This window comes from Panthera tigris, chromosome F3 (assembly GCF_018350195.1).
Source record: "Panthera tigris isolate Pti1 chromosome F3, P.tigris_Pti1_mat1.1, whole genome shotgun sequence".
Lineage (NCBI taxonomy): Eukaryota > Metazoa > Chordata > Mammalia > Carnivora > Felidae > Panthera > Panthera tigris.
In genome coordinates, this window is record NC_056678.1 from 18009333 (window position 1) to 18031478 (window position 22146).

Consider the following 22146-nt stretch of genomic DNA (forward strand, 5'->3'; position numbering starts at 1 on the left):
CGCCCCTAGGCGATATTTTCAAGAAGTGTGGCCATAAGGGGAAGGGAAATAGAGCAGAGGCAAAAGTGAAGTGATTTGGCCATGGTTTTTGCTTTTCTGGGTGTGGGACATTTGAGGACAATTAGATACAGAGGGAAGGACCCTGTACAGAGTGAGGGGCTGAGGATGCGTGAGGGAGGGGGGAGGGTGATCACGGTCCAGAGCCCGTCCCTGAAGGGACACTGTTCCCTGGAAACTCTGGAGGAGAAGTGCTCATCTATCAGCCTCCGGTCTCTGCCTCAGCCCCCCGGGGCTTATTCCTGCCTCCGGGCCTTGGTACTTGCCATTTGCTGGGCCTGGAAAGTTCTTCCCCTAATTTTCCCAAGGTCACTTCCTGTTCTCTTCTAGGTCTTGGTTCTTCAGGGGACACCCCCTCCCCCACTATTTTAAGTAGTTTGAGCCCCCCAGCCCTATCTACCTATCACCCTGTTATCCCCCTATAGCATTGATTAACGAGGGTCTTGGCATCTGTTCCCTCATTACATTTCCTCTCGTGGGAATGTGAGCTCTGTGAGGACCAGTGCCAGTCTGCCTTGTCCCCTGGCTGGCACCTGGTACACTGATGACGAGGGCATGAATGCGCGACCCAGACACCGCTGACCTCAGGGGGCCAGGCCTGGGGTGTCTTCACTCCCAGTTGTCACAGAAGGACCCCCTTTGGCCCTCCTCCCGTCTAGTATTTTCCTCCTAAATGGTCTTCGGGAAATTTTGACAAGTTGGATTAGATTGCATAATCAAGATAGATCGGTGGTTAAACAAGGCCCCACGGACCACCTTATGGCTTTTCTAAAATGCTTTTTTACACAGCATTTTCCCTTCTGGGGATTAGGGCTTGCGTAGTAAGCCTCCAAAATGTGGCTCTTTTGTTTCTTAAAAGAGATTTCCTACCTCTGGCCTGTCAGATGCTCAGCCCACTCGGCTCCCGTTGAACTTCCTTCCCTGCAGGCCCGCGGAGCCGCGGCAAGGAAAGCGTCCCTCCCTCGTCTCTGGAGAAGCTCGCTGGGGAGGTGAAGTCCCGACCGCAGGGAAGCGTGGGGGGTCAAGTCTGCGTTCCATCCATCGAGTCCTAGCTTGCCCCGACAGAAGCTTATCGTGTGCCCGGCGCTGCCCTCCGTGCCCTTCCGTGTCGTGTTCCTCAAGAGTGCCACAAGATACGCGTGCCACCCCCCCCCCCCCCCCCCCCCCGCCCCGCCGCCCCGTTCGACAGGCGAGAACAGGGAAGTTAAGGAACTTGCCCTAAGTCACACCGTGACTGGGCCCGGCTCCACTGGGTCTGGCACCAAAGCCAGCGCCGCGCTGCCTCCGTCACTTTTCTCGACCGTCCTCCAGAGAGCGGTGGATAGGACAAGTGTCTACAGGCACCACAGGCCAACAGACCAGGAAGTGCCCGGGAGGAGCCGGAGAGGAGCCGGAGACCTCGCGGTCTCAAATTCCAGCTCTGCCTTCTCCAAACACTCCCAGTGGTCAGCACTAACACCCTGTGCTTCTCCAAGATGCATTCCTCACGTGACTTCAGAGTTCCTTGGAGAAGCTGGCAAGACAAAAGAGATCAGGTGAGGAGGGGCCCCCCCATGAGATAAATGCAGGCACTGGAAACCTGGAGAGGGCCCTTCGGTGGGAGCCAGCCTGGTGCCTGGTTTTAAGGGAAAAGAAACAGAAGCCCGCAGTGTGGAAGAGCAGAGTCCCCTTCTTCCTCTCCTCTCGTCGCTCCTGTCCTTCCTCCCACATCCTCAGTGGAGGCGAGCCCTGCCTGTCCCGTCTCCTACCGCTACAGAGCGAACTCTGGCTCTGCCGTGTGGCCCAGCCATCCCCCTGCCTGCCGGGAACTGGGGGCACACAGAGCAGACCTATGGGGACAGGGATGAGAGCCACACTTAGGGGTGAATGTAGACTCTCCCTCCCCACCGACTCCAAGAGATCTGGGCATGAGAAAATGAACCCCAGGGTGCGAAGTAAGTCAGTATAAGAGGAAGAGAAGATTTTTAAGAATTTTCGCTCTGGTCTACATACCTCCTTTCAACAACGTCAAGAAGAGGAAGTGAGTGATACAGTGGTTGTTGAACAGGGCACCGCTCAGAAACTCAACCATAAGTGTCCTAGTGTCGTTGCAGAGCAGTACATCTTTGGGCACCAGCTGTGTCCCAGGCACCCAGCATACCAGGCTGGTCTGGAAACTATGTCTGAAGGTAGGGATCTGAGTCACTCAGGACTCTGTCCTTTAGCCGACAGATCTAGACCCAAAAGCTACTGTGGGACTGGCAATTCGGGGTTCCTATTGGCAAGCATGGCTATGGGAGTAGCTGTTCTCCTGTGTACCAGGTGTCTGTGTATATTCATCAGTAACGCTTCAGTTAAAAATAATGGAAATCACATGATGGAGGTTTAAATAGGCATTTATTTTTCTCAGTATGTCTACAGGAAGTTGCTGCTGGTGTTGATTCAGAAGCATCATGCAGTCAGGGCTGTAAAAGTCAAGGCTAAAGTCTCTGAGGGTCGCTTGATCACTCCCTCATAACCGCAAAATGGCTGCTGAAGTACCAGCCATCAAATTCTCATTCACAGCAAGAAGAATGGAGAAAGGATCAAGAATCTCACAGCAGAGTTCCTTCTGTGTCTCATTAGTTTAGAACTGTGTTGCATGGTTCCCCCCCCACCCCCACCCCAATGGGAAAGGTAACTAGTTGGAGATGGAGTTTGGGTTAGATTGGCTGTCTTGTGCCCACTGCTATTTCTTCCAACCCCAGCTGGGGTGACTGTACCTAAAGTGTAAGTTAATAAAAGCTTAAGGTACTGCCTCCTTGGGAGGAGACCGGAATGGTTCAAAAGCCTTCAAGACTCAAAACATATGAAGCCACAAAAAATAGGAAAACAAGTGGGTGGATAAAGATGTTGAATCTGGTCCTCCTTCAAACTGAACCGTGACAGAGTTCGATGGTGAGCCCAGCCACGTCATGCCTGGATAGGAGGTGCCCAGGCGACGTGCCAGCGAGCGGTGAGTTAAAGACAGGAGCCCATCTACAACTCCCCACTTCCTCATGTTCCCTCGGCACCTCCAGAGATGAGAAAAAAATTGACTTCTGATGGGAAGGGGGTTTCTCAGCCCAAGTCCCCTCCAACATCAACTCCAACCACTCAGGAACAAGCAGTTCAACTCTATTTCCCCAAAGAGGTAAGGAGCACGAACATGTCAGGCCCCAGGTAAGGTGAACTGCTACGATCCACAGGACCTTGCAGACCACCCCCCCACCCCCCCACCCCCGCCCCAGTCTTGCCCTCAGGAGACCCTGTCTAATCAGCACCGGATTGCTGAGGAAAAGCGTGCATCTAGCAAAGCCAGAGGTCCCATGCAAGAACCTGTTTGATTTGTAGCAGAGAATTACATTTTGTTATTTGTTATTTTACGGCATTGCAATTTGAATTATATATGGTGGGGAGGGGGGAGACGCCTCCCACCAAACTTCACACTTTCGGTAGAGCAGCCCCCCCACCCCCCCAGGGCAGGCACTGTCTTTTTCTCTTTTTATCACCAGCACCTAGTGTTTGAGTATGCAGACTCAGAGGCGTGAACGGGGCCCCTGCTGTATCTTGTCTGTCCTTGGGGCACAGAAATCCTCTCCAGCGTCTTTATCAACCTAAGGGTGAGGCTTCAGCTTTGTGAGCTGTGTCTCGAATGAGCAGCGACTAAAACCAGTTTAAAAACCCAAGGTAACAATGACGTTTTTAAAATTATGAAATATTTCAGACATGCACCCATTTTCTTTGAAAGAAGTTGGAGCCCACTGAGGCTGGTCTGTGCAACGAGGTCACTATTGACCCCTCCGGTGCCTTTGCTCAGTGGGCGAGAGAGGGAGGCCGCTCCAGGGGGTGCAGGGAACAGCTGTGTGGCTCGCCTCATCCAGGGAGAAGGCCACGTGGAGTGAGGGTGGGGATCACCTAGGAACTGCTGGGCTGCTAAGGCGGAGCTCCAAGTGGCCCCTCATGAGCCCACCCGGGGCTCTGGTGAGAGGGCAGGGCAAGGCAGCCATGGGGGCCTCCTGAGTCCCTCCCGAGAAGGGTAGTGCTCCTGGCTGGGCTTCTGTGCTCCTGGGCAGACTCAGACAGCGCTGCAGGTTCCCTAAAGCAGCCGTGCGCTCCTGGATGTAATGGCCCTGATGATGGGTTTGAATCCAATGCTCGTAACTGTGCTGCTCCCGGACCCCTGGGAGTTGCAAATGGAGACAGACCTAAATGAATATTAATCATCAGAGCCAGGTGTTCTTTGTGTCCTGTTGTACTTTGAGATGGCTCTTTCTCTGTTTTGAAGTCCGGAAAAAAGGCTGTACCCTGGGAGATTGTGGACAAGTGCTCAGAATCCCTGCTCCTTAAATCTAGGAGGAAGGGGAGGGAGGAGGGGGCTGGGTGTGGAAGGGGGTGGGAAGCCCGGCACTGGGAGGGACGGGCACATCTGAGCTGGAACTCTCCAGACTCTGCCCTTGCCCCCCACCCCCCACCCCACAGGTGACTCAACCAGGCTGGGCAGTTGGCCCAAGGGTAACCAAATCACAGCTCGGTGGGTGGTCCCGAAGGGAGGACGGAGGAAGTGATCCCCTCGGCGCTCCCCTCAGTGAGTGCCCCGACCAGGGGAGCCCTGCCTCACACCTCTCCTTCCATGAAACCTTGAGGGGCCAATGAGGGGGTCTCTGCGTGTTGAGGAAGTAGCCTTCCTGCCAGGCACGTTTTCTTCTTGTTCCTCCTCCGCCCCTGCCGGGGCAAGCGCATGTTAACCGACCAGGGTTTCAACTGTAAAGTGGACTAGCTGATCTGGAAGATCTTACTTGCTAATTTCAGCTGACCGAAGGCGCTCTGAAAGAAACACTAGGAATTGTGTGCGTGCTCTGGTCCCTCGCGGGCTGTGGTGGAATCAGAAACTGACCCCCATCATTCTCTCGAGTGGGGACAGGCTAACACTCAGCAGTAGCTCGTAGGTGCCTGTGAGAACATGACTCGTGGAGCTTCCGATAGGAAAAACCTACCTTGGAAGCGACTATTTAACACATTTTCTGGAACTCCTACTGTAGACTTGGTCCTGGTCCTGTTCTGGATGCTGAGGATATAGTCATGAGCAAAAGGCACGCAGTCTCACCCTCAGGAAGCTTACATTCCAGTGTTGGGAGACAGACAACACACTGACAAGAAAAAATGTGTGTGTGTGTGTGTGTGTGTGTGTGTGTGTGTGTGTAGGTACACTCATGCATGCACATGTCCTGGATAGGGACATTAACTATGAAGGAAGATGAAGCAAGATAAAGAAGAGAGTGTGTGAGGGGTTCTTACATAGGATTGGCCGGGGAAGGCCTTTCTGAGAAGGTAGAGTTTGAACAGAGGCCTGAAGGGGGCACGGATTCAGGTATGTGATGGAAGAGTTTCCAGGCAGAAGAGCAGCCAGTGCAAAGGCCCTGTGGCAGGAGCAGCCAATCCACCAAGGTGGATTAAATACCTCTGTGTTCTCCCTGCTTCCTCATTTTACACAACAGACAACTTCCTTTATAGGTTGTCATGCACACCGAATGATTGTTAAAAAACAATCTTTCCCCACTGAACTGCACTGAAACTTCAGAGATGCTCTGCCTTCTTTTTGTTCAGTTTTCAAGTGTCAGTGACTCCTAGGTACAGGTCAAGGTCAACTGCTCTCACCTCACCTCCTCAGCAGCTCTGATAGGTAGCTAGTTATGTGTGAAATTTCAAGGTATTCCTAGGAAAGCTTACGGTTTCAAGAAGCCAAAGGAATTCATTCACGTACTACCGAATCACCCCATTATATCCTTTGGGTTTTGACTCATACAACCCTGGAGGGTTATTAGCCAATGGTACAGATGCAGAAATTAAAGCTCAGCTCAGTGAGGTTAAGGTAGTCTTAACTCAAGCAGAGGCACCAGGACATGGTGAAGGCAGGACTCAAAGCCAGATTCTTCCTGAGCCCAGTGTAGCCTCCCAGCAGGGAGCCCAGGACCACCTGTGGCCCACAGTCGTATCCTCTTGACATGGATTGAAGCAGAATGTCCAGAGACGGGCCAGTCTCCAGTGGGAACTCTGACTACTGTCGATCACATGACATCGGATCCACTTCATCCCTATTTGCGACCTACCGGCCCCCATAGGGTGCATTTTGGCTGCCTTCTCACCGTGAACATCGACATTTGCTCTGGGAGCATCGTCAAGGTTAAGCAACTGCCAGGGTGGCTTGTCAGATCTCTCTCTATGCAAGCTGCACATCATCGGCCCTGGTGCCTCCGTCAGCCTGGACATTTGCCGGCGGCCCTCACCCGCCCCGGGGGGGCCTGGAGGATCTCTGTGGCTTGGAGGCATTGGCTGGGTAGCGGTCTGCTGGGAAGTCGGCCTCGAGAGCCCACCAGCCCACCCCTGTGAAGTTTAAGGTCCCCCCCCACACAATGAATATGCCTGAGAATACCAAGCCAGTTGAATACCCTGCATGGAAAGAAAAACCCAGCCCCAGAAAGACAAACGGTAGCTAACGCTCGAGTAGTTCTTGACGACCCACGTCGGTCGTAATGGGCACTTGATTGTCAGTTAGAGTTCTGGCAGCACCGATGCCTGGATCCACGCGGCCGGCGGGAGGGATGTCAGCACCCCCTAAGTCATCCCTCCGCTTAACTCGCCAGTTGAATGAGCTCCAGCCTGTGGGATCTGGCCGGGGTCCTGCCCACCCGCGTAACTAACTAGAGGACAGAGATCTTTTTTTTTTAACTTTAGCGTTTATTTTTGTTTTTGTTTTGTTTTGTTGTTTCTTTTCAATATATGAAGTTTATTGTCAAGTTGGTTTCCATTCAACACCCAGTGCTCATCCCAACAGGTGTCCTCCTCACTACCCATCACCCACCCTCCCCTCCCTCCCATCCCCCATCAACCCTCAGTTTGTTCTCAGTTTCTTATGCTTTGGCTCTCTCCCACTCTAACCTCTTTTTTTTTTCTTCCCCTCCCCCATGGACTTCTGTTAAGTTTCTCAGGATCCACATAAGAGTGAAACCATATGGTATCTGTCTTTCTCTGTATGACTTATTTCACTTAGCATCACACTCTCCAGTTCCACCCACGTTGCTACAAAAGGCCATATTTCATTCTTTCGAGGACAGAGATCTTTAATACAGTAGGACCCTTCTGGTTCTAGTCCCAAGAGCCCGTATTCAAAAACTCCCAGCGCCCTCGAGGGATGGACCAGGGATTATGAGTCACTTTTGTGAATAGATCCTTTTTTTTTTTTTTTTTTTTTTAAACAAAGGAATTAGGTGTTAAGAATTTGGACTCCGGGATTAAATTTACTTGGTTTCTTGAAGATAGAGACCCCGGCATGTACTTTACGGGGCTTAATAAACTGTAGTGTAACATACATACAGACAGGTGCACACGACCCAGCCTCACACTGTGCAACCCCTCACACATGGAACACACCCACTTTACTGTGTTCTTTTTTTTCTTTTCCTTTTGAGAGTTAAATAATGTATGTAAAATACTCAACACAATGCTTGCCATGTTGGGAAGCTCTAGAAACATTACTTACTATGCAGAGGCAAGGCCTTGTTATGTGTGCGAAGCACGGGGTCTGGGGCCCGTCTGTCGGTTCCTGCCCATTTGCTGCCCAACCCTCAGGACTCCAGAAGGCCTGAAGAGGAGGAAAAGAAGGGGCTCGGGAATCCTGACTTGCCTGAATCAGACTAAATGTTTCCTGAGCGGCTCCGCAAAGCAGGAGTCTGTTCTTTAAGCTGCCCTGTATCTAGCCCTGTATCGAGCTCTGTGCTGACAGCTCAGAGCCTGGAGCCTGTTTCCTATTCTGTGTCTCCCTCTCTCTCTGCCCCTCCCATGCTCATGCTCTCTCAATAATAAATACATGTTAAAACAACATTTTAAAAAAATTCCATTACAGTTAACATAGCGTTATGCTAGTTTCAGGTGTACAAGATAGTGATTCCAATTCCAAAAATTACTCAGGGCCCATCAGGTAAGTGTGCTCTTCATCTCCATCAGCTGTTTCACCCATCCCCCACCCACGTCCCCTCTGGTGACCATCAGTTTGTTCTCTAGAGTTGAGTGTTTCTTGGTTTCTCTCTTTTCTTTGCTCATTTGTTTCTTAAATTCCACATATGATTGAAATCATACAGTATTTGTCTTTCTCTGACTTTTTTTCACTTAGCGTTATACTCTCTAGATCGATCCATGTTGTTGCAAATGGCAAGATTTCATCCTTATTTATGGCTGAATAATAGTCCATCCTATATATGCACCACCTTTTCTTTATTGTTCTGTTGATGGACACCTGGGCAGTGTCCATAACTTGGCTTTTGTAAATACTGCTGTGATAACCATAGGGGTGCATGTATCCCTTTGAATTAGTGTTTTTGTACTTTGGGGGTAAAAACTCAGGAGTGTGATTGCTGGATCATAGGGTAGTTCAATTTTTAACTTTTTGAGGAACTGTTTTCCACAGTGGCTGCACCACCTCACGTTCCCACCAATAGTGCACGGGGGGCTCCTTTTCCTCCACATCCTCACCAACACTTGTTTCTTATGTTCTTGATTTTAGCCGCTCTGACAGGTGCGAGGCGGTATCTCATTGTGGTTTTGATGTGTGTTTTCCTGATGATGAGTGATGTTGAGCATCTTTTCATGTGTCTGTTGGCCATCTGGATGTCTTCTTTGGAGAAATGTTTCTTCGTGTCTTCTGCCCATTTTTAAATTGGATTATTTGGTTTTTGGGTGTTGAGTTGTATCAGTTCTTTTTTTTTTTAATTTTTTTTAACGTTTATTTTTGAGACAGAGACAGAGCATGAACGGGGAAGGGGAAGAGAGAGAGGGAGACACAGAATCGGAAGCAGGATCCAGGCTCTGAGCCATCAGCCCAGAGCCTGACACAGGGCTTGAACTCACGAACCGTGAGATCGTGACCTGAGCTGAAGTCGGACGCTTAACCGACTGAGCCACCCAGGAGCCCCTGTATCAGTTCTTAATATATGCTGGAAACTAACCTGTTGTTGTCTATGGAAAGCAAATATATTTGGACAAACTAGGAGAGATGGGACAAAGATGCACAAGGGAGGAGATGACTAAAAGGCCATGTCCCTTTCCTTCAAAGTATGTAGCTCAACTCTTTGAAGAAAAGTCTCTAAATGAGGGAAGGAAGGAGGGGCGCCTGGGTGGCTCAGCAGGTTGAGCATCCAACTTCGGCTCAGGTTATGATCTCATGGTTCATGAGTCTGAGCCCCGCGTCGGGCTCTGGGCTGACAGCTCAGAGCCTGGAGCCTGCTTCAGATTCTGTGTCTCCCTCTCTCTCTGTCCCTCCCCCCTTGTGCTCTCTCTCTCTCTCTCAAAAATAAATATTTAAAACAATGAGGGAAGGAAGGGGACACACACATGCACATACATACATACATAGACTTTAATTTCAGGAGGAGCCGTTATAGTTCACCAGAAATCCAACTTGGTGAAAGGCCAAGGAAATTGGGGCTGCTGTAGCTCCCAGAGGAAGCCTAGGAAGACTGCCATCAATCAAGCCTTTGGACTCCAGGATCTTTGGGGAACCTGCCCCTGGAAAGATAATATGCTTCACGCCTAAGGTTGGCAGAACGAGCTGGACAAGGCTGTTGTGGTGAATCCTAACAGAATCTGAATACACGAAAAGAGAGATAAAGAAGACAACACCAAGCCAGCTCCCTTGTTGAAGCTGGATAAAGACCATGCTTTAAAGTCATCTGATGGCTGGGGGCTGCTGAGAGTGAGGGCCACGAGGGCACAGCACCTGGAGCAGTCACCTTTGGCCACACCACCACAGGGCTGCTGTTTGGAGTGGCAATCACACCTTTTCCACGAGAATATGTAAGACTATTGTGACAACACAGGAGCCATATTTGCTGATGCTTTGGAGAGTGTTGGGGGATTATAATTCTAATTAACATTAAAAATGTAGTATAATTAAAAGTAAGATCTCCCAAGCCAAAAATCCTCTTCACAAAGGTAGTAGAGAAAGAGAACACTTTTATTATTGAATAAGCATTAAGCCAGAATGTGATGTGCATTACAGGCAGTCTGCTAAGGGATTGCAAAGAGGAATCTCCCCCTTATCTAGCCAAGCAGACACAGCCCATTAAATCCGTGTTCCCGAGATAATCAATCACTGATCCTCTAGTGAGAGGACCCGACACCTGTGTCACACATACTTCGTCCTAACTTTATATTAGTAACTGGGGAGACCACTTGTGTTGGCTTTCTCTGGAAGAGAAACGAACCTCTCATTCTTTGGGACGGAAGGTGGTTTTGCAAACTGGAGGAAGGCACCCACAGAAGTTGCCCTCCCACAGGAAGCGGGAGGGTGGAGGGCGCTGGCTCCCTGGATGTTTGCATTTCAAAGAAAAAATGGTTCCCAGGTCCTGGAGGAGACATTCTTGAGTTGAGAGACGAGAGGGAGAAAGAGAGAGAGAGAGAGAGAGAGAGACACGTAAGTAGCCATTATAAAAATGTATATATATCTGGAAAGGACTGAAAAAGAAATTTTGAGTCAAAAGGAAGGTTTCTTTTCCCTTATTTTCAACAAGGAGAGTTAAGCTGCTTATTTTTTAATGTGCCTTTGTCCGTAATTACGATCTCCTCCCTGTGTTACCACAAAATAACAACATTCCAACCTTCTCCCTGGGCCACTTGCAGTTGTCTAAGTGTCCAGCAAGCCCACGGTAAAATGCACACAAAGCAATTATTAGGATTACAAATTAATGTAAGGATGAATTTTAAAATTCAATATAGTGTTTGCCTTGAGGATACAACTTTTTTTATTTCCTTAAGTAATCTCTGCATCCAATGGGGCTCAAACTCACAACCCCAAGATCAACAGACTGAGCCAGCCAGGGGCCCTGGGGAAATCACCTTTAAACAGAGAATCATTCACCTGCGTTTATTCATCCATAGTGGGACTAGAGAGAGTGTAGATCCCAGTGTTAGCCAGGTGACATTAGACATTCTTTTGCAGTTTCTAATGGTTTGTCTATTAATTACATGGTTTTTTTTTTCCTTTTCTACATCATACTTGCAATCAAACCAGTTTGTGTGTGGGGGTGTGTGTGTGTTGGGGGGGGGGTGTGGGTCTGTGGTATATGTATGTCAAACTAGAGTTTGGGCACCTGGTTGCATATTGAGTACCTTTGATGTGGGAAACAAAAGCAAAAGAAAGATATTATATTTCCTTATAAGCTACAGCTCATTGACAAGTCATTGAGACAGGTAGAGTGACCTCCCTCTAGGAGCTCAGCTGCCTCAATGATGACACTTTGCTAAGGGCAAAAGGTAATCTTGGCCCAACTCTTCAGGATCCCGTAAGGCTACTTTAACATACAAAAATTCCTTTGGAAACTTCCTTTATCTCCACCCCCCAAGATATAGGTTGGCAATCATCCTCTAAGCACTCGGCCCACTGATACACAACCGAAGGGTCTCGTGACTGAGCTTTTACTAAACAGTCATAAATGACCTTTTCCTAACAACAGCCGGTCCCTCAGGATCCTCGAAACCTTGTTTCCAAAATACCTTGGAGGCTTGTGCTGTCCCGAACCCACTCCCAACCTGAAGGTATATAATCAGTCACCCGTGGCAACCCCAGTGCAGCTTTCTACCCAGAGGTCCTGTCCCCAGGCTTTAATAAAACCGCCTTTTTGCCCCTAAGACCTCTCAACAATCTTTTCCTGGCCGTCGGCTCCGAACCCCCACAAGTTTTCCACATCACATTTACTTTGTTATTATAAAACTCGCCAGCGAACGTGTCCCACTTGCACCCTGCTAATAGTCGGACTGCTGGGCTCGAGGGCACTTGAGTGCAGACCCTGTCCACGCTGAGGGCAGTTTCCAGTTCTGCTGGCCAGAAATGTGTGGTTGTGGAGCCACTGAGGCAAGTGCAGACACAAGGCTGGACACACAACATTCTTTCCTAGTAAATGTGATTTTCTTTCTTTTTTTAAACGTTATTTATTTTTGAGAGACAGAGAATGAGCAGAGAGGGAGAGGGAGACACAGAATCTGAAGCAGGCTCCAGGCTCTGAGCTGTCAGCACAGAGCCCGATGCGGGGCTCGAACTCTCGAACTGTGAGATCATGACCTGACCTGAAGTTGAACACTTAACCGACGGAGCCACCCAGGTGCCCCGTAAATGTGACTTTCAAAGTAACTAGCCTAACCACAGCTGCCAGTAGCCAGGCAGCCTGTGAGAATAGGAATACATCTGCTAAAATATTTCTTTTCCATTGAGGTCCATAGCAATCAGCTGCCCAGGCAAAGATAAGTGTTAGGTCCTTTGAGGGACCCATGGTCCTGTCCTGTGGTGCTGGCTTAACATGGGAGCCTGAATCCAGCTGAACTGCCTTTCTCTGTGGTAGCTAGTGGGTGGCCCCTAGTGGTCCCTAGTGGGTGAGCTGCAGCACTTTGAAAGGGTCCCACCAACGTGGTGACAGACTGTCCCTCCTCTGGAACTACTTTCCTGGAGACCAAGTCCCCCAGCTGATAGGGGTGGCAGACTTCCCCTACAAGTCCTTTTCAGATCTTTAGAACTAGGCCTCAGGGTTTCTGAGGAAGGGAGAAGTCCCTTTCATATTGAACATGATTATGAGAGCGTTCTGTTAAGTCAAACACAGGACATGGCCTCAGACCCAAATTCAGAGGCCTGACAAACTTAAGAAGGAGACAATCCAGGGGCACTTGGGTGACTCAGTCGGTTAGGTGTCCCATTTCATCTCGGGTCACGATCTTACGGCTCGTGAGTTCGAGCCCCGTCTCGGGCTCTGTGCTGATAGCTCAGAGCCTGGAACCTGCTTCAGATTCTGTCTCTCCCTCTATCTCTGCCCCTCCCCCACTCGTGCTCTGTCTCTCTCTGTGTCTCAATAATAAATAAACATCAAAAAAAATTTTAAGGAAATAAATAAGACTCCAAAATTCCATGAGAAATCACTAAAGCATAGGAAGACTTAAGCTGGCCATTCTTATTCTGCATACATGACCCATCAGCAAACCTTATCAGGTCTGCATTTTGAATCAGGGTATCGGGAGATCAGGCTGAGGCCTTGCGTCTTCTGTTACTATGATGCAATCACGATCATCTCCTTGATCAGAATCTCACAGAGAGTAGCTGGGTTTAGGAGACTGTACCTCCCAATCACTATATCAGGACTGGGTAATAACACTTGCCTGTGGTTTGTACTGTATCAGGACTGGGTAATAACACTTGCCTGTGGTTTTTTGGCACACCTGGGGACAGACGTACCTGTAGAATCCCTGTCATAGCATATGGGACATGCAAGAGAGTGACCCACCCAGGCGAGCTTGGGCCTTTCCATAGCACAGGGCCTGCCATGGTCGCCATCACTCAGAGGCACCCAGGCACTCCCAGGACCACAGCATCCGGAAGAATGGAGAAATACGCTATTGGCCTACGGTCTAGACCAATTTCGAGTTGACGCTCCATTAGCAACACCTTTATCTTCCTGACCAAACAAATGGAAAGGTCTCTCAAGATCTGGAATCCCCAAAGCTGGGGAGAGGCTATAGCTAATTTCAGTTGTTCAAACGCCTCTCCAGACTCTCAGGACCAGGGTCTGCAGAGTTACCACACAATTGCTCTGAGATCGTGCACTCTTGACAAAAGCTGGGCTCCGCTGTCTACAGTGCCCTATTAGTCCCCTGAATTGCCTAAGTTGTTTTTCTGTAGTAGGTGGTTTTATATGCAAATGTTGCTGACTTGCAGAATGTAATATTTAATGGCCTTCAGCGGACCACAGATGCCATAAATATTTACTTCAGCTTGGGGATATTGTAGTTTGTCGAAGGAGGCATTATGACCCTGTGAAAAAGGAAACGTAACAAAGCCCAAGGATCAGCCCTGCATTGCCCTTTCGTTTCTGAGGCTGGCCGCAAGTCTATATATTGTGTGACCACAGATCCCTCTGGTAAGAAAACGTTTTCCCAGTTTTCCTGTAAAGGACTAGAGAAGATGGTAGAGGGAGCCTTGAAATCTTTGGGGGATTCTTTGCCATAAATATTGGGCTCCTTCACAAGTAAAAGCAAACAAAACTTTAGACTTGTCCACTAGAGGGACAGAAAACACAGAACACAGCTGGATCAGAGAGAGATACTTTGCAGATGATGGTACCAAAGTCAGGATAGTTGCAGAGTTGGAGACCCCAGGGATTAACGGGACAAATACAATATGCACTTATTTCTAACGCCTTTTACAAATCTATATAGTGGTTGACCGTCTTTACCAAATTTACTTTCCTTCTTTCCTGGAAGTAGAAGAATATTACAGGATGAATGTTCCTTTTTAATTTCCCCCCATTTTCTACTCCTTTTATAACTGACTTTTTACTTCTAACTGAGCTCTTGGCAAAGGATATTGTGTACATATGATATTTAACTTTCTTGTAAATTATTTTTATTGGCTCTAGATCTTGACTTAATCCAATCCCACTAATCCCTAGGGTGCAAAGCAATACATCTATTTGTTTCAGTTTGGGTGCTTTTCCGGCATGGTATTCGTCTGCCACTGGCCGTCGTCCTCCTTTTCTTCCAGAAGGCACATAGTCATCAATTCAAAGGCTTTTTTTTTTTTTTTTTTCAGGGAGCTCCACAAACACTCCAACCAGAGTACAGAATGTAGTAACCTTTACTTGGCACTGCAGGTCTCTCCCCTGTTGGGAGAATTAGGAGAGAAAGGAAGCCCTCCTTTCTTTAAAAAAAAAAAAAAAAAAAGGCACCTGGCTCAGTTGGTATAGCATGTGACCCTTGATCTCAGGATTGTGAGTTAAAGCCCCACACTAAGCATAGAGCTTACAAGAAAGACACACAGAAAAGAGAGAAGGAAGGAAGGAAGGAAGGAAGGAAGGAAGGAAGGAGAAAAAGAAAGAAAGAAAGAAAGAAAGAAAGAAAGAAAGAAAGAAAAGAGAGAAAAAGAAAGAGAGAGAGAGAAAGAAAGAAAGAAAGAAAGAGAAAGAAAGAGAAGGAAGGAAGGAAGGAAGGAAGGAAAGAAAGAAAGAAAGAAAGAAGAAAGGAAGGAAAGAGAGAGAGAAAGAAAGAAGGAAAGAAAGAAGGAAAGAAAGAAAGAAAGAGAGAAAGAGAAAGAAAGAAAGAAAGAAAGAAAGAAAGAAAGAAAGAAAGAAAGAAAGAAAGAAAGAAAGAGAAAGAAAAAGTAAGCAAACCCTCCTGTTTCCCAGTAAGAGCACCTATCTGTGTGGCCATCACAGAGGAGAAAGAACAAGAGGGCGAACCAAAAATGCCAGTAACTTCTATCTGTTGTCAGCTGGAAAGGGGGAAATTTCCAAGGAAGCTGAGGAATAGGTAGCACTACTATCTACCAGAAAGGGCAAGGATAGATTAGCCTGAATAAAAGTTATTGACGTAGGGTTCACCAGCCTCCCCTTCCAAGATTCCCTCAATCTGTCCATTTGAGTCGAGTGTCTCCTAGCTAGGAGTTTTGTCCTGTCAGGCTCTCCTGATTAACCTGTCTCTGTAATCTCCACATGCCCCAGAGTCCCTTCTCCAGTCCTTCCGGTGCCCTGGCACTTTGCAGTCATGACCTGTAGTTTTCTCCTCTTCCTTTGATACCTTCATAGGTTGGCCAGGGGAGGGACTGTTGGCTTTAGTAAAGGGTTCTACCTAGGGGTGCCTGGGTGGCTCAGTCGGTTGAGCATCTACCCTTGATTTTGGCTCAGGTCACGATCCCAGGGTCACGGAATCGAGCCCCGTGTCGGGCTCTGTGCTGAGCGTGGAGCCTGCTTAGTATTCGCTCTTCTCTCTCTCTCTGCCCCTCCCCCTGCTCACACTCACTCTCTCTCAAATAAAAAAAAATTTTAAAAAGTTCTAACTAAACAGCCAACACAGCTCTTCAGTCTCTTCTTTCCTTCTTTGTCTTTCTCTAGATTATCTCCAAACTAAGTAGCTGCTGCTAGCGGGTGAGCAACAGTCTGTCCTTGCCATCCTACCACTCTTCCCAGCCTTCCCTTCATTTGGGGTTGGAGAGCGGGCAAGACGGCCGAGGCAAAGGTTGTTAGGAGAGAGCTCCACCTAGATGTGCCCCAGGTCCACGCCAGTAAAATTTGAGTACGCTTCAGCAATCCGCTGATGGAAATTAACGGAGGACTCACCCAGGTTCTGCATTTGCCACGGCAACTTCCCTAGCTCACTTTTATTGGAAAGAGAGAGAGTCCTGCCACTCGCAACCCCTCTTGAGGGGTCTCTAACACGCTTAGCTCTGCCATGGTTGTAGGGAGTAGCGGACAGTCGACTCCTCTCCTCAACCGTCTCTCAGGCCACGACGGGCTGGTTCCACCAAAGTGAAATGTGCTGGTTGTGGAACTTCCCGCAGCAGCCCAGGTATGGGGATGTAAACTGAAAACAAGCTGCAAAGGATTTCTGCAGGCTTTGGTGGATCTTCCCAGAGTTCCCGTCGGGGGGAGAAAAACACTTTAGATGAATGGTATCAGCAGGGGAGAAAGGCACAGCACTCTGAATATTCCCTCTGTGCCTGAGGGACCTGGGTAGCCCCTCAGCATCATCAGCTCTGCTAGAGAGCCAGATAGGAAGGGCTGGTTTTCCCCACGTTAGGATGGGAACAAGGGAGGATGACGTAGCAGCTTGGTTTCTTTTTCCATGTTTGTACTTATCAGCCTAAGTCCCCTGTTGTTTGTCTGTTTCCCAGTAACTAATGCAGCCACTGTCCACCCTGCTGCCTGCCTATGGGCTCTCCATCCCATGGTCTCCATCATTGACCTTTATCGTCTCTGCCTTTCCAGCTGTGTGGCCTGTGCATGAAAAGGGACCCTTGGAGGTGGGATGTGGTCCAGGACATGAGGTGGACTCAGGGCTAGGCCAGCAGTCACAGAATTGTGCATCCTCAGACAGGGCAGGTAACGCATTATCAGCCAGAAAATTGTGCTCCTCTCGGGGAAACGCACCGAGGAAGAGAACCACCGTCTACAAGATCATATCCCGCTCTTCTCAGGAGTCAGTTTGACACGGGAGGGATAAACTGAGGCTGGAGGAGCAGAGAGAAGGGGACAGCAGAGAAAAGGAGGTTTCTGTGAAAGAGCAAATAACTTTAGTTCTCGAATTCCTGAGTTTTGAGATTGGCAAGAGGCCTGTTTAGCTCTTATGAAGACTTAGATGTATCTGAAAAGGACAGAGAAAGAAATTCTGAAAGAAAAAGAAGAAACCTTTCCTCTTGCTTCCGACAGGAAGAATTGGGCCTGTTAGTTTTAATTGGTATTTGCTCTTACGGTGCAAAGATTCCACCTGTTTTCCTCTCCCTCTAAATCAGTGAGTTAGGATCCGATTCTCAAATCCGAGAGGAGTGATTCCATCCAGACCCCTGCCTTCTGGCAGCTGAGTGTCCAAACCACTCAGGACCAGTGACCACCTCCGATGATCTCCCAGGATGGAGATGTCACACATCTCTGTTGGTGGCGCCTTTCAGTGTTTTAGCAACCTGATAGGTTCAGAGTTCTTCCATTTGCTTATTTGAAGTTCTTCCTCCTATAAATTAATTATCAGATAAAGAATATAATTAATTCACCATCAGATCTAACTGTCTTAACAGGGTCAAGATGTGCACACATGCTCTTCCTTGAAGATCAGTCTCAGCTGTGTCATTGACCATCTTTTTGGTCAGTGCAACTAAACTACAATATGATTCAATATCTCTAGAATGCCACTCAAATCCCACATCCTCCACACAACCCATTTAACACTCCAATCTGCCCTTTAATAATGTTTTCATTATAACATCTGCAGCCATTAATTTAACCTTTCTTTTCTTTTAAAGATTTTATTTTATTCACTTCCTTTTTAAGTAGGCTTCATGCCCCATGTGGGGATCAAACTCACAACCCCGAGATCAAGAGTCACACACTCTGCCAAATGAGCCAGCCAGCTCCCCCAACCCCCAAACTAACCTCTCTGAATCTGACTTCATCGTCTGTTTTAAAAATAATGTTTACTGCACAGGATTAGGATATTATATAAAAACTATTTCCACATGTGCACATCTTACCCCTAACACTCCACGAAGGGATCATGCTCTGTACTGTTTGATGGCTTGCATGATGCCAAGTAGTAAGAACTCGACCTGCTGGGGGTGAGGAAGGAGGATTCCACTGAGATTTTGGCTCCATCTAGGAAAAAAGCTTCCTAACAATTGGAACCAGCCAGTCAAGAATGTCCCGGGACCCAGTGAGCTCTCTCAAAAAGTGGAAGTATTTAAGCAGAAACTACCAGAGAGCCTCGTGGTGCTGCTGTATGAGGCTAAGTCCTACACTGAGTAGGGCATTTCATTCACTGCTTGCTTTGCAGAGAGCTGGGGATTAGTCTTTTGACTCTGAGAAGAAGGAAGAAGTAATATACTGAGATTGAGGTCATGAGGCCCGGATTTCTTTTTTTTTTTTTTTTCCTTTTTTTAGATTTATTTATTTATTTTGAGGGGAAGCGGGGCAGAGGGTGAAAGCAAGAGAATCCCAAGCATTCTCCGTGCTGTCAGCACAGAGCTTGACACGGGGCTTGAACTCCGAACCATGAGATCGTGACCTGAGCCCAAATCAAAAGTCAGATGCTGAACAGACTGAACCACCCAGGTGCCCGAGGCCCAGGTTTCTGTCCAAATTCCTGGCCCTCCTTCTTCACCCCCGAGGAGAGGTGAAACTAATGTCAAAGTTGCCTGGAGAGTCCCAGATAATGGAGAAGCAAGAATGCACAGTTACATAAACAGCTGGTTTCACCAGACTGCTTATCCGCATACACCCAGGAGAAGCTGGGAAAGGGAGAAAGACACATTCCTCCTCTGTGCTGAAGATTTGTTACAATGCACTTAGACCACGAGAGGGTGGGCAGATGCTGGAAAATGAGAACACTTCCTGGGGGACCGAAACTGGAAAACTGTTTTGGCCTCTGCTTGTGGCTCTATGGATGTGACTGTTTTCCCTGATAACCATTCCCTTCTCTTACCTGCGGTCCCCATTCCTGGTCCACTCTGGCTGCCTGTGCAGGGCAAGAAGACTGTAAAGGCCCCAGTAGAGGTGATTCTGGTCTTCAGACTGTACTCTAATCTTCTCTAGGGAAAACGTGGTGGGCAAAGAGACATTTCATAAATTCCACGTTGGCTATCTTCCTAAGCTAGCTTTTCGTGGTAGCTGTGACGGTGGCCTTTGGCAGGTCAGCTCTCAGGCAGATGCCGTGTTCAGAGAGCACGAGGGGATAATGCCATTTTATGGACCCACTGAGCGTCCAAAACATCACGTCTAACCTTTCAACCTTTCATTCTTTGGTTGCTTGCAATTTTTAGATTTTTAGACTTCATTATTCTTCATAATGGAAAAAAAATGAAGAGGAGCAACTAAAATTTTAATATGCATATGCTAATGCTACCCTGTATTCATGGAGCCGCTTTTCAATCTCCAAGAGTGCCAGAGGCCTTTCCAGAAAAGATAGATCACTGAAACTGTACCGCAAAGCTTTGCAATTCAATAGCACGGGAACACCATACCCCAGTTCTATGAATAGCACGTTGCCTTTCCCGAGGGAACCACAGGGCCCGTGAGAAGTCTCTCCTGGGATTGGCTGAACAGAATATGGGAAGTGGGACTGAGGACTGACCAGAGTTTGGCCTTTAAATGTGAAAAATATTGAAAAAAATATAAAGTGCTTACTTACTGGGTTGGCTTTTGACAGTGGTTAACAGTGGAAAAAAACAATTTTCCATCTTTCCAAATTTAACCCCTCCAAATTAGCCAGAGTTCAGGCATTGGCCATAAAATATGTATGAATATTTAAAGACTCAGTCATACCAAAAAAAAAAAAAAAAAAAAAAATCAGCTGGGTTCCAAGTCTTCATGTAAGCGCTCTGAACTTGAGAAGCCTTCTTTTATATTCAGAAAAGAAATTTCAATAGCTCAGGACGAAAGAACCAGAAAGGAAAGAAAGAGGAAGAAAAGCCAGCCTTGCAAAATAGCCTGTGCTTTCCCACACTCACTTAGCAGGCTATCATAAGCACAAACCTTTCAAGAGTATTTAGTGAAGGCCATCTCAACTCCAAACCTCTCCCGTCTCTGTGTTCAAGTGGTGTAGCATAGTAGAGATCTTCATACTCCACTCAAATAATAAAAGGTCTAAAACGTCTCACCGTTTACTGGGCTTTAGCAGAAAAGAGAGTCCCCTGGTTCTCTGAAAATGCACATACACTTCAACACTGCTTGTGTGCACGCCTGTGGAAACTGCCACACAACTCCACACAAAAAAGCTTTTGGTCATGGGTGTGCCCTCCAAAATGGCTTTCCACGTTCCTGTGCTAGAGACACAGCATTGTGGAAAGAGAACATCATTGCTGCAGAAGGACTTTTATCCACTAGACGGCAAGCTCAGGAGACATTGCATTTTTCATGCTTTTTCTTCTTTCCTGCCCCTGCTGTATGGTGAACACCCAGAATGGAGGTCAACGAACTACAGCCTGTAAGCCAAATCCAGCCCGTGGGCTTTTTTGCATGGCTCATATGCAATGAATAGTTTTTACATTTGCAAATGCCTGAAAAATAATGTTTTAAAAATACTGGGACACATGACAATGAACTGAAATCCAAATTTCAGTGTCCATTCACAAGTGTCATTGGAACCCAGGCACACTCATTTGTTTCCATTTTGTGAACATGTCTAGGGCAGCCTTTATATGCTACAATGGCAGGGTTCAGTAGTTGTGACAGTAGTTGTGACTATATGGCTCAAAAAGCCTAGAATACTCACTATCTGGCCCTTCACAGAAAGAGTCTGCTGCCCCTTAGCCTAGAAAATACTTCAAAATAGGCACTCAAGTTTTTGTTGAAAGAATAGAGCCACCATATACAAGTGGCTATATATACGATCTCCTCTTCTGAGCAACAGTCACACCCATTGGAGTGAATGGAGTTATTAGGCTGCTATCCCCCTGAAGCTCATGCAGAAAAGTTTCTAAGATAAAACGGTCCTTCGGGTCTCGAAAACTAAAGGTGAATCTTTAGGGTATTACTTGTATTTGCCTTGGTTCTTTCTCTTGAAGTTGCTGAAGACTCTTTTTTTATGCGGTTCTTCCAAAAGGCTCCTAAATCTCTGATCACAGATTAGCTCTGATCACAGAGCTCCTAAACCTCTGATCACAGATTGTGTCACCATAGGACACAAGCAGTGCACATGGGCAAATCCCTGAAGTCACCTTCAGGGACATGGCAAACATTTTGCACAAAAATTGGCTCAAGTGAGGGCGCCTGGCTGGCTCAGTCAGTAGAGCACATGACTCTTGATCTTGGGGGTGTGAATTCCAGTGCCGCATGGGGTGTAAAGATTACTTAAAAATAAATACAATCTAAAAAAAAACTTGGTTAACCTGGACTGTTCTCACTTTGGGGAACTTTAACTTAGAATTCATGAGAATCCCCACCCAGGTCCAACCCAAGATCTCTTTCAGAACCTGGGTATTATAGGGAGATTGCTTCTCAAACCGATCAAGGACAAATGGCTCCCAGAGAACCGAGGACAAAGTAAAACCATATACAAATGGAAAGATTTCTTGATTCTCATAGTGAGAAGCTGTGAAGATCCCAGGTAAAAGAAATGAATAATGACAGGCAGTCTGATATCTGAATAAGGACATATGTAATAAAATCTATTGACAGAGACGAGAGCATGATTCTTAGTAAGTAGGATTTATTATTATTTCTTTTTAATGTAAGTTCCATGCCCAACGTGGGGCTTGACCTCACCATCCTGAGATCAGAGTCGCATGCTGTTCGACTGAGCCGGCCAGGCGCCCCTCAGCTAGAATTTAGAGAGAACTACGGAGTACATAGAGGTTTCCTATCCTTGCAAAACTATACAATTTCTTAGTCAAAGTTGAGACTAACTCAAACGTCCTCTCAACTCCACGTGTGCCTCTTTTTTAAGTGACAGCCAGAACAGATCATTGCGTTATTCTCGGTGTCCTTCTTCGGCGTCAGCTGGCACTCCTGTCTTGTACTTTGTTTTGTATATACTGAATCTATCCTCATGCTTTTTATTTTTGGTAAACTTTTTATTTTA